Below are 14113 nucleotides of genomic sequence, written 5' to 3'. Positions count from 1 at the left end.
CACAGAAGACATAGAAATTACACTGCAAACTTTATTTCCTCCTTCAAAAGAAACCCCTGCTACAAAATTGAATAAAATTAATTTTCTTCTTCCGAATCAATCCATCAAAATATATATCTATATATATATATATGCATATTATCGTATTTGGCATGAGTAAAAAATAATAATTCTGAATTAACTGGTTTCGAAGTTGAAACACAACCTGCGTTTGACAAGTTCAGGGTTGCTACATTTAGAATTATTCTTTTATAACCTAGAATCGCTTAATACATCTTTGTATAGCAAGGACTCAAACTCGGATTATTTATTTATTTTATTTTTAATTGCTGGCCAATTTTTTTTGGGTGCAGTTCTTCATTTATTTCTAATAAATGTCAATGATGTCATAAGATATGCAAACGCTCATTTGCATATCCCTAAGTTAGGGTTTGTGGGATGTTTTTAAAATATACATTATAAAAATAATTAATATTTATTGAAATGATTTGGTGGTATTTTAAAATAGAAAAGCAATTATGTCAAAGGAAATGATATTTGAAATGATTTGTTTGATATATTTGAAGTGACTTGCTATTGGTGTATAATAAATAAATTTCCATAATAAATAAACGTTGACATTAAATAAACAATGCTATTTGAAGTGACTTGTTGATGGTATGCAATAAATCAATTTTCTTTGGTGGTGCATAATAAGTAAACTTACATTAAATAAAACAATGCTATTTGAAGTGACTCGTTGATGGTAGGTAATAAATAATTTTTCACTTATTTTCAGTGGTGAAGCAACCTATATTGCAAGTTAAATTGAATATTGAGTTAGTTATTAAATTTTTAAGAAGTACGTTAAAGTAATTTAAAATTATAATATTAAATTAAATATTTTTAAAATTAATTTTTATTGAGAATGTATTATTACTAAGTATTTTAATTATCAAATAGGTGTACTATCAAATCTTTATATATAATGATCTGATATAATATGAATTACTAATTATTTTAATCATTAAGTATATGTATCATGACAATAGGGTAGCACATTATTATTATTGATATTATATATATATATATTTTTTTCCATTTTAATTAATGTATATAACATATTTTTTTATTTTTATTTTAAATTATATTTTTTTTAAATATTTTTTTAATTAAAATTATATCATTATTAATTGGTAAGTTTTCATTTTAAAGTTTATTATTAATTGGTAAGTTTTTATTCAAAAATTTATTATTAATTTTTATTTTAAATTATATTTTTTAATTAAAAATATGTTATTTTTTAATTGGTAATTTTTCATTTTAAAGTTTATTATTAATTGGTAATTTTTTATTTTAAAGTTATTAATAATTTTTATTTTAAATTATATTTTTTAATTAAAAATATGTTATTTTTTAATTGGTAAGTTTTCATTTTAAAGTTTATTATTAATTGGTAATTTTTTGTTTTAAAGTTATTATTGATTGGTAAGCTTTCATTTTAAAGTTTATTTTATTTATTTTGATATAAAATGTATTTTTCAATTTATTTTATTTAATTAAAAAATTATTACTATAATTTAATATGTATTTATTTTTTAAATTCTAGAAATATTAATATAATGTAATATGGAAGAAATATTGTAACTACATGTTAAATAAAAAAGAAATAATAAAAAATAATATCAGATTAATTAAAAAATAATAAAGTGAAATTGTGATATTGTAATGTCTTTGAAATGATAGGACATCATAAGATATTACATCATCTCTTCCATACTGGGTTGGAGAGTATCTCTAGGTGTAATAATATATTTATAAAGGTGTAGTCTAACTTATGTTGAAAATAATATTGAGAGGGGGGGGGGGGGGGGGGGGGGGAATCAGTATTATTAAGTCAAATTCTTTTTCAATTTATACAAATATTTGTATACGCTACTTCAGTGAATGAAAACAGCATGTATACGCAACTTTGACTAATGAAACTCGCGTATAACTTCCAGACTTATAATTTAATTTATTCTTCAGATGTTGATAATTAATCTGTGTGTTAGAACCATATAACAATAAGTAGGAACAAAAAAGTAGAGCAGACAGTCACACAAAAAACACAAGATATAAGGTGGAAACCCAATGTGGGTGAAAACCACCTGCTGTAATATGTCTCTATCTTCTTTCAATTAGAAACTTCTTTTTACAATGATTCTGTACTGGTGCAGTCTTATACCAGCACGCAGGCTACAACCTTCTCTCGTTCTCCAGCTTCTCCTGGAAGGGAGCTACAACCCCCTTAGCTCTTGTACTAGCTGAGGTACTAGTATGTAAGTGCTGACCTACAGAAGGCTTCAACCTTCTCTTTTCTTCCAGGGACCACGTTTCATAAATTTTCAGTCTGGATCCATGAATATCAATCAAACATCAAGTAGATCTGCAACAACCAATCTCCTTTGTACAAATACTGAGTCAACCAATAACTTTTCAGAATGCTGTAACTAGAAAACAATACCAGTAACCAAACACCAATTCTGAACCCAAAACACTGTAGCAATAAACAAAAGCAGCTAAAACATGCTTCAAGAGACGTACACTACTTCATCAATAGAAACCTGCATACATACGCAGCTATGCCAAAGCCAACCAGCATATACACAGTCTTCACTTCCTTAACATGCGTGTATACGCGCCTCCGCTGCGTCGAACCTGCATATAGATCTATAAAAGATAGTTTATCCTTTTACTTAATTAGACATCAGTTATACCCAGATTATCAGATTAATACATCTAATCATGCGCCAAATATAATAGATCAAAATCACACAATGATACTACTATTCAAGCCTTGAGATCTCGACCCATCAATAGATCTTAATCATCGTGTAATGCTTAGGTTCCTCCTTGATTTAGATCCAGCTGTAACTTACCAACCAATCACCAGTAATCCAGATCTTTCTCCTCTCAAGATATTCAACACATAAGTCAATACCCTTGCCAAATGATCTCCTTCCCTTTTTATATTCTTAGGCCTTACTCAAACCATGGTCCAAAACCATTGAGAACTAATACTAGGGACCCAATGCTTGGGTTCAACACTTTAAATGCAATACCAAGGACCAAAACCATAGGTTCAAATATGTCGAACTAAATACCATGGACCAACATAAGTTTTCCACATGTACGCGCTTTTCTTTGCATGAAAGTGCGTGCATACGTATACGTGCCTTTTGATCGGTACACCCGCGTGTATACGCGAATTTAATAATATGAACCTGCATATACCTCATTTTCTTTCATTCTGAGAGCCTGAATTGTGATCTGCCATTTGAATGAGTTGCCATCAAGGACAGCACCTATGCCATAATGCCAACAATCTCCCCCTTTGGACTTGATGGCAACCCCAAGTCACTCAAAAACATTCTCCCCCTTTGACATCAGGGGAAAAGGGTTGTGCTCCCCCAGAATACATGCTGAATCCTCTGCTTTGCTGAGCTATCTAAGCTCCCCCTGACTGCAGGCAAGGTCTGCAAAAAGATGATCTACACAAGAAACATGACTTTATACATTATAAGAGACCTTCCTATCACCAAAGACTCATACATACATTCATCTCCCAACCAAGTGGGGATATACTAGAATTGAGCACCCAACCAAGTGGGGATACACCAGAAGTTTACACATGACAAATAAGTACATTACATACATCCATCTCCCAACCAAGTGGGGATATACTAGAATTGAGCACCCAACCAAGTGGGGATACACCAAAAGTTTACACATGACAAATAAGTACATTACATCATTCATCCCAGGCATAGTTGGGAAACCAAAATAGGCCGTTACATGACCTTGATAAAAGAAATAGAGACAAAATATCTTCAACAAGACTCTGATAGTTATCAACAACTAACATCAACAACATTTGTCAGTCATTATTCAGACCAACACCCATGTTCTCTTTCTACACCTGTTCCACCTAAAATCAAACCAATTGTGAATTTGAACCAAGATCTTCTAAGATAATGCCAACAATGCATTATTAGAAGAATATATGCTCCCCCTGAACCTGTGCCAGATGGTCTCTGTCAGACCCATATCAGACTCTTTTCATCCTGAGCCTGGCCCCACTGCTTTTCTTCAAACCAACATATACACGACTGTACCTTAATAAACTAGCGTATGTACGTGGATCCTCCTCATTCAACTCGCGTACAACCACTTTTCTCTAAAAAGACAAGATTCAACAGCAAGATGATGCATCAACTACCCCCAGCTTCTGTTTGAGGTATTCAAATGTCTCCCTGGGCAGTGGTTTGGTGAGGATATCAGCAACTTGTTCCTTAGAGGGAACATACTCCAATTTGACCTTTTGTTCAAGCACTTGTTCCCGGAGAAAATTATACTTGATCGATATGTGCTTAGTCTTTGAATGCATGACAGGATTCTTTGAAATACTGATTGCACTTATATTATCACAAAAAATGGAGATAAGTGGAGTACAAGTGATTTGAAGGTGTTGCAATGTTTTCATCATCCAAAGGAGTTGTGTGCAACAAGATGCAACAGCTACATATTCTGCTTCAGTTGTAGATAATGCAATAGAACTTTGTTTCTTGCTGAACCAAGATACTAATCTAGGACCCATGAAGAATGCACCACCACTAGTGCTTTTTTTGTCATCCACGCTTCCTGCCCAATCCGCATCTGTATATGCATGAAGTGTGATATCTGTACCTCTAGGATACCATAAGCCATACTTTTGAGTTCCTTGAAGATACTTGAAAATTCTCTTAACTGCCTGAAGATGAGTTTCCTTTGGATTTGCCTGAAACCTTCCAACTATTCCCACTGCATGCATAATGTTTGGTCGGATACCTGTTAGATAGAGCAGACTACCAATCATGGATCTATAGGTTGGTTGATGTACTACTGCCAATTCATCATTTGCGCTGAGGCTGCATCCTGTTACCATAGGGGTACATACTGGTTTCGAATCCTCCATCCCATATTTCTTCAAGATCTGCTTGAGATACTTGGTTTGTGATAGAAAAATGCCGTCTTTGTTTTGTTGGACTTGTAAACCAAGAAAATATGTGAGCTCACCAAGCATGGACATTTCAAACTCTTTCTGCATCACAAAGGAAAAATTTTGACTCATGTCTTCTTCATTGCTACCAAAGATGATATCATCAACATACACAACAAGTATTAGCAACTTATCATTGTCAACTTTTATATACATATTGCTATCTGTGGAACCTTTTGTGAAACCTTGTTGATGGAGGTACTTATCCAAGCGATAATACCAAGCCCTGGGAGCCTGTTTAAGGCCATATAGAGCCTTTTTGAGTCTGCATACAAGCTTTGGATCATTTCCAAGGATAAACCCATCTGGTTGCTCAATATACACTTCTTCATCCAAGTCTCCATTTAGAAAAGCAGACTTCATGTCCATTTGAAATACTTTGAACTTTTGAAAGCTAGAAAGGGCAAGGAACATCCTTATGGCCTCAAGTCTGGCAACTGGTGCAAAATTTTCTTCAAATTCTATGCCTTCCTGTTGAACATACCCTTTACAAACAAGTCTGGCCTTGTTCCTAGTCACATCTCCATTTTCATTTAGCTTATTTTTGAATATCCATTTTGTTCCTATGACATTCTTATCTTTTGGTCTAGGAACCAACTCCCAAGTGTTATTCTTTTCAATCTGCTCAAGTTCTTCCTTCATGGCCTTTACCCAACATTCATCTTTGCTTGCCTCTCTTATATTTTGTGGTTCAGTGGAGGAGAGCAATGCTAGATAGCTTGAAGCTTCTGAAATGGTTCGTCTTGTCTGTACACCTGCCTCTTTCTGCCCCAAAATTTGAGATTCTGGATGATTCTTCTGAATGTACCTGGATGGATTCTTTTCTTCTATCCTTATCTGTTCTTCGAGTGCCTCATGGGTTTCTTCTTCATCATGAATCTGATTTGATGTTGATGGATAGTCCTCATCATCTTCGAAATCTTCAGATTTTACCTGCCTAGGAATGTTTCCTTCTTCATCAACCACTACATCAATACTATCAACAATTTTTCCAAGTCTTTTATTGTAACACTTGTATGCTTTGCTGTGGGGAGAGTAACCAAGGAGAATGCCTTCATCTGCTCTAGGTTCAAACTTGCCAAGATTTTCATTAGTCTTCTTGATGTAGCATTTTCTTCCAAAAATTTTGAAGTATTTTACCGAGGGAGTCTTACCATACCAAAGTTCATGAGGAGTCTGAGTGTTGTTTACTTGGACGTTTGTCTTGTTGAGAATAGTAACTACAACAAATGTGGCTTCACCCCAGAAGGTTGCGGGAGTTCCAGACTCATCAAGCATAGCACGAGCCATTTGTTGAACCGTTCTGTTCATCCTTTCCACTACTCCATTTTGTTGAGGAGTCCTTGCAGTAGAGAATTCCCTTCTTATTCCATGTTCTTCACAAAAATCGAAAAACTCATTCGAGGTAAATTCCCCTCCTCGATCAGACCTGAGGCATTTGATTCTGCGATCTGATTCGTTTTCCACCAAGGCTTTGAATGATTTGAACTTTTCGAAAGCTTCATCTTTATGCTTCATAAGTCCTATCCAACACATCCTGGAAAAGTCGTCAATGAACAATATAAAGTATTCTTCTCCTCGAGGTGACCTTTTCCTAGATGGACCACATACATCAGTATGGACAAGTTCAAGTGGCCTACTAGCTGATCCTTCCTTCTCAGGGAAATTAGTTCTGGTTTGCTTACCAAATTGACATGATTTTCATATTGTATTGTCTGGAATTTTGATGTCAGGTAGATCACGAACCGCCTGATATTTGCATGCTTTCCTTATCTGTGAGAAGCTTAGATGCCCCAATCTTCTGTGCCATAGCCAGTGTTCATCATTCTTGCTTAGATAGCATTGTTGTTGTCCTCCCTTGAGTATATATAAATTATTTGGAGTTCTTATGCCTTTGATCACTGTTTCTCCTGTATCAAGCTCACGAACAATGCATCCATTTGATCGAAATATTACTTCATTTCCTTGATCACACATTTGACTGACACTTAATAAATTATGCTTTAAGCCATCAACATACATAACATTTCCAGCCTTGACCTTTTCTTTCAAAAGAACAGAACCTTTACCTTTTATGAGTGCAGGGGTGTCATTTCCAAATGAGACCTTCTTTTACTTTTCTAAGGCACCATATGACTGAAGTTTATCTTTATCACCTGTCATATGTTTTGAGCATCCATTGTCGATGTACCATTGATTTTCCTGTCCTTCCACATATAAGGCTATCCCACATCTTTCTGGTAGCGGTTCTTTCTTTTCCCAATTTTTGGGACTTAATGAAGCTTGCTCCTTCTAACTATTTGTCGAAACCTACTCCTGCATTCAGAATCTTCATGACCAAAGTTGTTACAAATAGAACATTCTATTTCATTTTCAAGAGCAGAAAAGTTATTGTAGGTCCTTTTCATGATCCCAGTCATACTCCTTTGTTTTCGAGCTTCTCTAGTCATGATTGTCTTGTAGGCAACACATTGAGCTGCTTTATGACCAAAGTTATGACAAGAGAAACATTGGCCATTAAAGAAAATCCTGCGATTATCAAATCTACCAACCAATTGATTGTAGCTTCTATTGACATCCATTCTTGAGGTAAATTGAGAATGATTTACTTGTGGTTGGTTGTAGCTTCTGTTCATCCTTGAAGAAGATTGCCCTCGATTTACCTGGTAGTCTTTGTTCATTCTTGAGGTAAATTGTCCTTGATTTCCCTAGTGATCTCCATTGGGCCTTTGCTGTCGATTATCAACCTGCTCACTTCTCCTTGCAGCTTCAAGATAAATTTTGGAGGTAGATGGCTTTTGTGCTTGAGATGTTTCTTTGGTATACCCAAGACCTGTCTTGATTAGAGGATAACACTGTACTTTGATAATTTCATCTAAAGTTTCTGATCCTTTAGAAAATCTAAGATTAATAGCTTTCGTTTTTTCAGTGTCCTTTCTAAGTCCCACAATTTCACATTCTAACTTTTCATTGTGCTTCTCCATTTCAGCAAGTTAGGATGTCAGAGTATCTATAATCATGTTCTTCTCCTCTAAGCAAATTTTGAGTTTAGAAATTTCTTCATAAAGACTTTCTTCATCTATAGCATCCAAGAAATCATCATCTTCAAAAGCCATCAAAAGTCTATAATCATTACCATGTTCATCTTCATCGCTATTTGAAAGTCCATCACTATCTTCATGTGTGTAATAGATCTTATTACTTACATTCTGTTTTTTGTTCCATCTAACTGGTTCCTTGCCTTTGTCAAGATTATCTTTATGAGGACACTTGGCAGCATAGTGACCGACTCTTCCACAAGCAAAACATTTGAAAGGGAGCTTACCTCTGAATCTTCCAGAACCCCGTTGAAGGTTTTTGACAAAATTTGACTCTTCCTCTTCTTCCGACATATGTCCTGAGTCACTGTAATCTCCTTTTCCTGAGGCTTTGAATGCGACTTCTCTCTTGTCTGATGGTCCCCTTTTTCTCATTTCGTAAGCGGTTAGGATTCCGTGTAGCTGTGACATGGTAAGGCTCTGTAGATTCTGTTTTTCTTCTATCGTGGAAACTTTTGATTCAAACTTAGAAGACAAAGATCTTAAAACCTTTTCAACCAAAACAACTTCTTTTATTTCTTCACCCAAATTTTTCATACAATTAACAATATCATCTATACGTAGGAAATAGTTTGTAGTTTTGCTCGTTTTACCTGTTCATCTCCTTCATAGCTCAGAATGATCTTATCCCATATTTCTTTTGCGGTTTTGAGCTACATAACCTTGATGAATTCTGATTGAGATAGGCTCCCAAATAGAGTATTTACCGCCTTTGCATTTGTTTCATACTGCTTCTTACTAGCCGTATCTGTAGGAGTTGCTGATGGAAAAGTGTATCCTATTTCCACAATATCCCAAACTTTTGTACCAAGAGATTGAAGATAGTTAGTGATTCTTACTTTCCAATAGACAAAGTTGCTTCCATCGAAAATTGGTGGCCTGATTGATGCTTCTTTTTTGTAGTTGCTCATGATGATAGATCTTCCTTCAAGTGATCAAGCTTCTTTTGAAGGACCTGCTCCGATACCAATTGTTGAAAATAATACTGAGAGGGGGGGTGAATCAGTATTATTAAGTCAAATTCTTTTTCAATTTATACAAAGATTTGTATACGTTACTTCAGTGAATGAAAACAACGTGTATACGCAACTCTGACTAATGAAACTCGCGTATAACTTCTAGACTTATAATTTAATTTATTCTTCAGATGTTGATCATTAATCTGTGTGTCAGAAACATATAACAATAAGCAGGAATAGAAAAGTAGAGCAGACAATCACACAAAAGAACACAAGATATAAGGTGGAAACCCAATGTGGGTGAAAACCACCTGCTGCAATATGTCTCTATCTTATTTCAATTAGAAACTTCTTTTTACAATGATTCTGTACTTGTGCAGTCTTATACCAGCATGCAGGCTTTAACCTGCAGAAGGCTACAACCTTCTCTCATTCTCCAGCTTCTCCTGGAAGGGAGCTACAACCCCCTTAGCTCTTTTACTAGCTGAGGTACTAGTACGTAGGTGCTGACCTACAAAAGGCTTCAACCTTCTCTTTTCTTCCAGGGACCACGTTTTATAAATTTTTCAGACTGGATCCATAAATATCAATCAGACATCAAGTAGATTTGCAACAACCAATCTCCTTTATACAAATACTGAATCAAGCAATAACTTTTCAGAACGCTGTAACCAGAAAACAGTACCAGTAACCAGACACCAATTCTGAACCTAGAAAATTGCAGCAATAAATAGAAGCAGCTAAAACATGTTTCAAGAGATGTACGCTACTTCATCAATATAAACCTGCATACATACGCAGCTATGCCAAAGCCAACCAGCGTATACACAGTCTTCACTTCCTTAACCTGCGTGTATACGCACCTCCGCTGCGTCAAACCTGCGTACAGATCTGTTAGTCTCAGTCTTTACAACCTTCTTCCAGTGATCAAACATGCTCTTACAAAGTGATTTTAATGTGTCAAGGTCAAATTTTGTCATTTCAGTGAGTCTTTAAGCAAAATTTGGTCACTAGGCATTGGGTCTAGGGTTTGATTTTACCCTTGTCAAAGTTGTCCAAATGTCGGTCCATGTCACAGTTCAACTGAGTGTACCATCATTCAGAGAGTTTTCATTATCATGTCAAGTCCCACTGGGTCATTTTACACCTTGTTCATGCTTCAGTTGCGCCTAGGCAAGGTCATTTCCCTCTCCTAGGGTTTTGAAGGCAATTTCTCTTGGACAACAAAATCATCGGCAAAACTTGTATCCTGATGTTCATACACCTTCCCCTATCCTTAAAGTACCTTATCAAACACTTCCCATCACTGAGATCCCCCAAATTCATCATTTTCGCACAAACCCTAGTTTCTTGCTACAACCTGGCAATTTTCTATGTTGGACCAATGTTTTGCCTTTTTAAACCCCTTCCCCTCACTCACTTTTTGAGATTCCACTTTCCCTTACTTCCTAACATCCCTCCCTACTTCCCAAAATTTCCTCAAGAATTTAGAAGCTCCCTATCCCTGTCATTTCGCTTCATTTCGACAAATCCCTTGTTCCACACATCGGGATAGGTTTCACTCAAATGAGGTTTCTGAGCAATAAAAGATGAATTTTGGAAAACTAAGAGAGGTTTTTGTCCAAAACATGCCAAGGAAGAAAAAAATCCTTCATGTTTTACACAGGTGTCATGGTTTTAGAGAAATGTCAAAAATACAATTGCCTGGGGAGAATTGATGCACCTCTGAAGTGACCTTGGGAAAATTAAATTTTCTCCTAGCTCAGTTGGCCCAATGACTTTCTTGATGAGTCAAATGATAAAGAGACACCAAGATATTTCCAATGAGCTATCATGAGCTCAATTTGGAGTTGAGAAAGACATTCCAAAGTTTACTGTAACAACACTCTACCTTTAGGTAGCCTCATTTGACACATTTTGACCAGTCTTGGGAGATTTGACTTTTTATAGGGAAAATGAACTCCAAATTGAAACATTCTAGCTGGGTTGGAAAGTAGACTAAGATACCTTTCCAACAAGCTATCCTGCACCCAATTTGGACACCAGGAAGGCCTTCAAAAGTCACCTGGAAAATAGTGTGACGGATAGAGGGAGATCGGCGCATTGGAAGAGGTTTTCTAGTGTAAAATTTACACTGGCGCAGCGCACAGGGAAAAAAAGACCTAAATTTGTGCCAAATTGCCTCAAATTTCTTGTGAAGCCCATAAAATTTCAAGGTAGGCTCCATAAACTCACTTTTGCATCAAATTTGATAGAGATATGATGGTTTATTGCCTGTGATTGAATGCAAAAAGTTTCATAAAGCAAACACAAGAAGACATCAAAGAAAGACTGTTTTGCTAGGGTTTTCGCTACAGTGTTGTTGTTGCCAAGGTTATTCTTCCTACCCTACCCCTGCTCCTTATTTCCCTATGCCATTGTCCCCATAATCATTACCCTAACATTACCAAGATCATACTCCCTTTCCCCTCCTCCTATTGCTCAATAAACACAAACCCTACCTTACAAACCCTAAAACCCTACCTTGCTAAAAACCCAAACCCTACCCTATCAAAATACCCCAAAAACCCCTGTATATCCCTAAACAAAATTCTCCTATAAACCCCTATTCCCATTATATTATCCCCATCCTAATGCTCCCTATTAAATTGTCCCCTTGGTGGCAGATTGTCAAAGCAACTTCTAGCTTCATTTAAATCAAAGGGCAGCCCAAATTCAACTTTTAAAACAACAGTCATGGCATATGAGGTTTCATCAGAATATGAGGAGGAGACCCACAGTGACACAACTTCAGGAGAACAGGCCCACAGGAGAAATCAATGAAAATAGGGAGTTTTGGCTGGACAAAGTAAATTTCCATTTAAACAATATTCTTAAGAAGGCCAAAAGAGATAACAAATTTCAAAGACACATGGCTACTCATTGCTACATAAGGAATCAGGTCTCCAAAGTCAAAATCAAGCAGTTGAAGAAAATACTCTAGGAAACCCTAATCAGGAAAAAGAGAAGGTTAAGTTGGATTTGCTAGCTGATGCTCCCCTCAGAGCATCTATCAGCTTCATTGGAATTCAAGTACAACATAAAATTCAGGGTACAAACAACAGTAATGGCATCAGAAGTTTCATCTGAATACGAGGGGCCTTCATGTGTGCCATCAGGTGAACGAGAGACCGAATTCATTCTCCTTCAGGATGATGATGATGCCGACACAGATCCGCAAAGTGCACAGCTAAAAAAGACCATCCATGAGCAAGAAACAGAGATTCAATCCTTATCACTCAAGTTGGAGATGGCCAACTGGAACATCAGGTATTTGGAGTAGAGGAACAAATAGCTGGAAGACCATCATGAGATCATGGAGCTGCAGAACATCCGTGAGGATTGCCAAGCTGCTCAACATAGGAGGATTGAGTTCACTTCCTTGGAGCACCAGATTCATGATGATCGGGAGTCTACTCTCGAGTTGGTTAACATGCACCTGGACAAAATATTGAACAAGGCCGACGAAGACAACACACTGCTGAGACACATGACTTATCATTACAGGACACGAAACTTGAGTTTAAAGGCCCAGATAAGGAGCTTGAAGGCGAAATTGAGGAAAGCAACAAAAAAGGCAAAAAGGGAAAAAGAGCAAGATCAGCTTTGAATCTTGGCTAAGGCTTCCTTGGCTCAGCATAGCACCCCATAGGGAACCTCCAGCCTAAATTTCAAGAAATTTGGGGCATTTTTGTGTTTTTGGAAATTTTTTGTGCAAAAAATAGGGTTTTTTCTGCTAAAATTCTAGAACTCCAAATGAGGAATGGTTTTCATTTTTGGATTCAACATGGAAAATCAAGACTACTGGCGTTCGGGCAAGAAATTTTGGCAAGGTATGAAGCTCCAAAAGGTCAAAAAAATCCCAAAAATGGCCTTTCTACCACTTTTTTGACACACAGAAAGCAGTCTTGGGAGAATGAAGATTTGGAGGGGAAAATGAGCACCAAATTTAGAAATTCCAGTGGGGTTAGAAAGTAGACAGGACAGGCTTTCCAACAAGCCCACTTGGGCACATTTTGGACACCTACAAGTTCCCAAAAACAGGCCCCAAAGTAGCGCAACACACAGATAATTTGGCGCGGCGCACAGGGGAAAAAACTACCAATTTGCTCCCATTTCGCAGAATTTCGGGTCGCGACTTCTCCAAGTGGGCCGGTCATCCACTCTTCAGTTTTTTGGCACCAAGGGCACCTTTTAAATAGTTTTCTCTCCAGATGGGCATCTATCCAAGTGGCAAAGAATGCAAAGGGTCACTACAGCCAAATGTCATGCTTGAGAGCTCTGCACCTGTAGCTGATGGTTGGCTCTCCATCTCCTTTTCGAAATGATTTGAGTAACTTCCCAACCCCTGGGTGTTCCATCTCTTCTCTACACTTTCTATATATTGTATGCAAGTTATCTGCAAAGGGTTGGCTGGCTTGTAACTTCTGGGAGACTGTGGGAAAGAAACTTTGTTTTGCACTGTGTATATTTTGACAGAGAGTTAATAAAAGGCAGCGGCACTGTTTCATGAGATTCTTTGGTTTTGTGTGTAGCAAATGTGTTTTTATGTTCCATATGTATCTTGTTATGTTTCATAATTCATTTCATGTTTGATTTCAGTGAAATTTTCTAAGTGAGAATAGGTAGAATTCAATTTATATTGCTCTTCCTGTGGGAAAATTTCATGTGCAGTGTTATTCTTCTGTTGAAAAGGATTCATGCGACCATGCTCTTTTCACTATCTTCAGCAATATTTCCATTCCACGTCACCTTATGTTGAAATTGCTGCGCTTCCCGCCTACCTTGCCTCACGGAATAATCTGTGCCTTCATTCTCAATTCTCTGTTCTTTGCTAAGCGCCAGTCCCATATACATCTCAGAAGTTTAGTCACTTCGAAAATCTTTTCCAAAATCCTTTTTCACTTACTAGCCTAAGGTAAATATCGCATTGCAAGTCATCTCAGATCATTTTGCCT

This window comes from Pinus tabuliformis, chromosome 9 (genome assembly GCF_031772625.1).
Source record: "Pinus tabuliformis cultivar Carrire ecotype Pingquan chromosome 9, CPIR1, whole genome shotgun sequence".
Lineage (NCBI taxonomy): Eukaryota > Viridiplantae > Streptophyta > Pinopsida > Pinales > Pinaceae > Pinus > Pinus tabuliformis.
The sequence above is the reverse complement of the archived record's forward strand: the minus strand, read 5'-3'. Positions refer to the sequence as shown.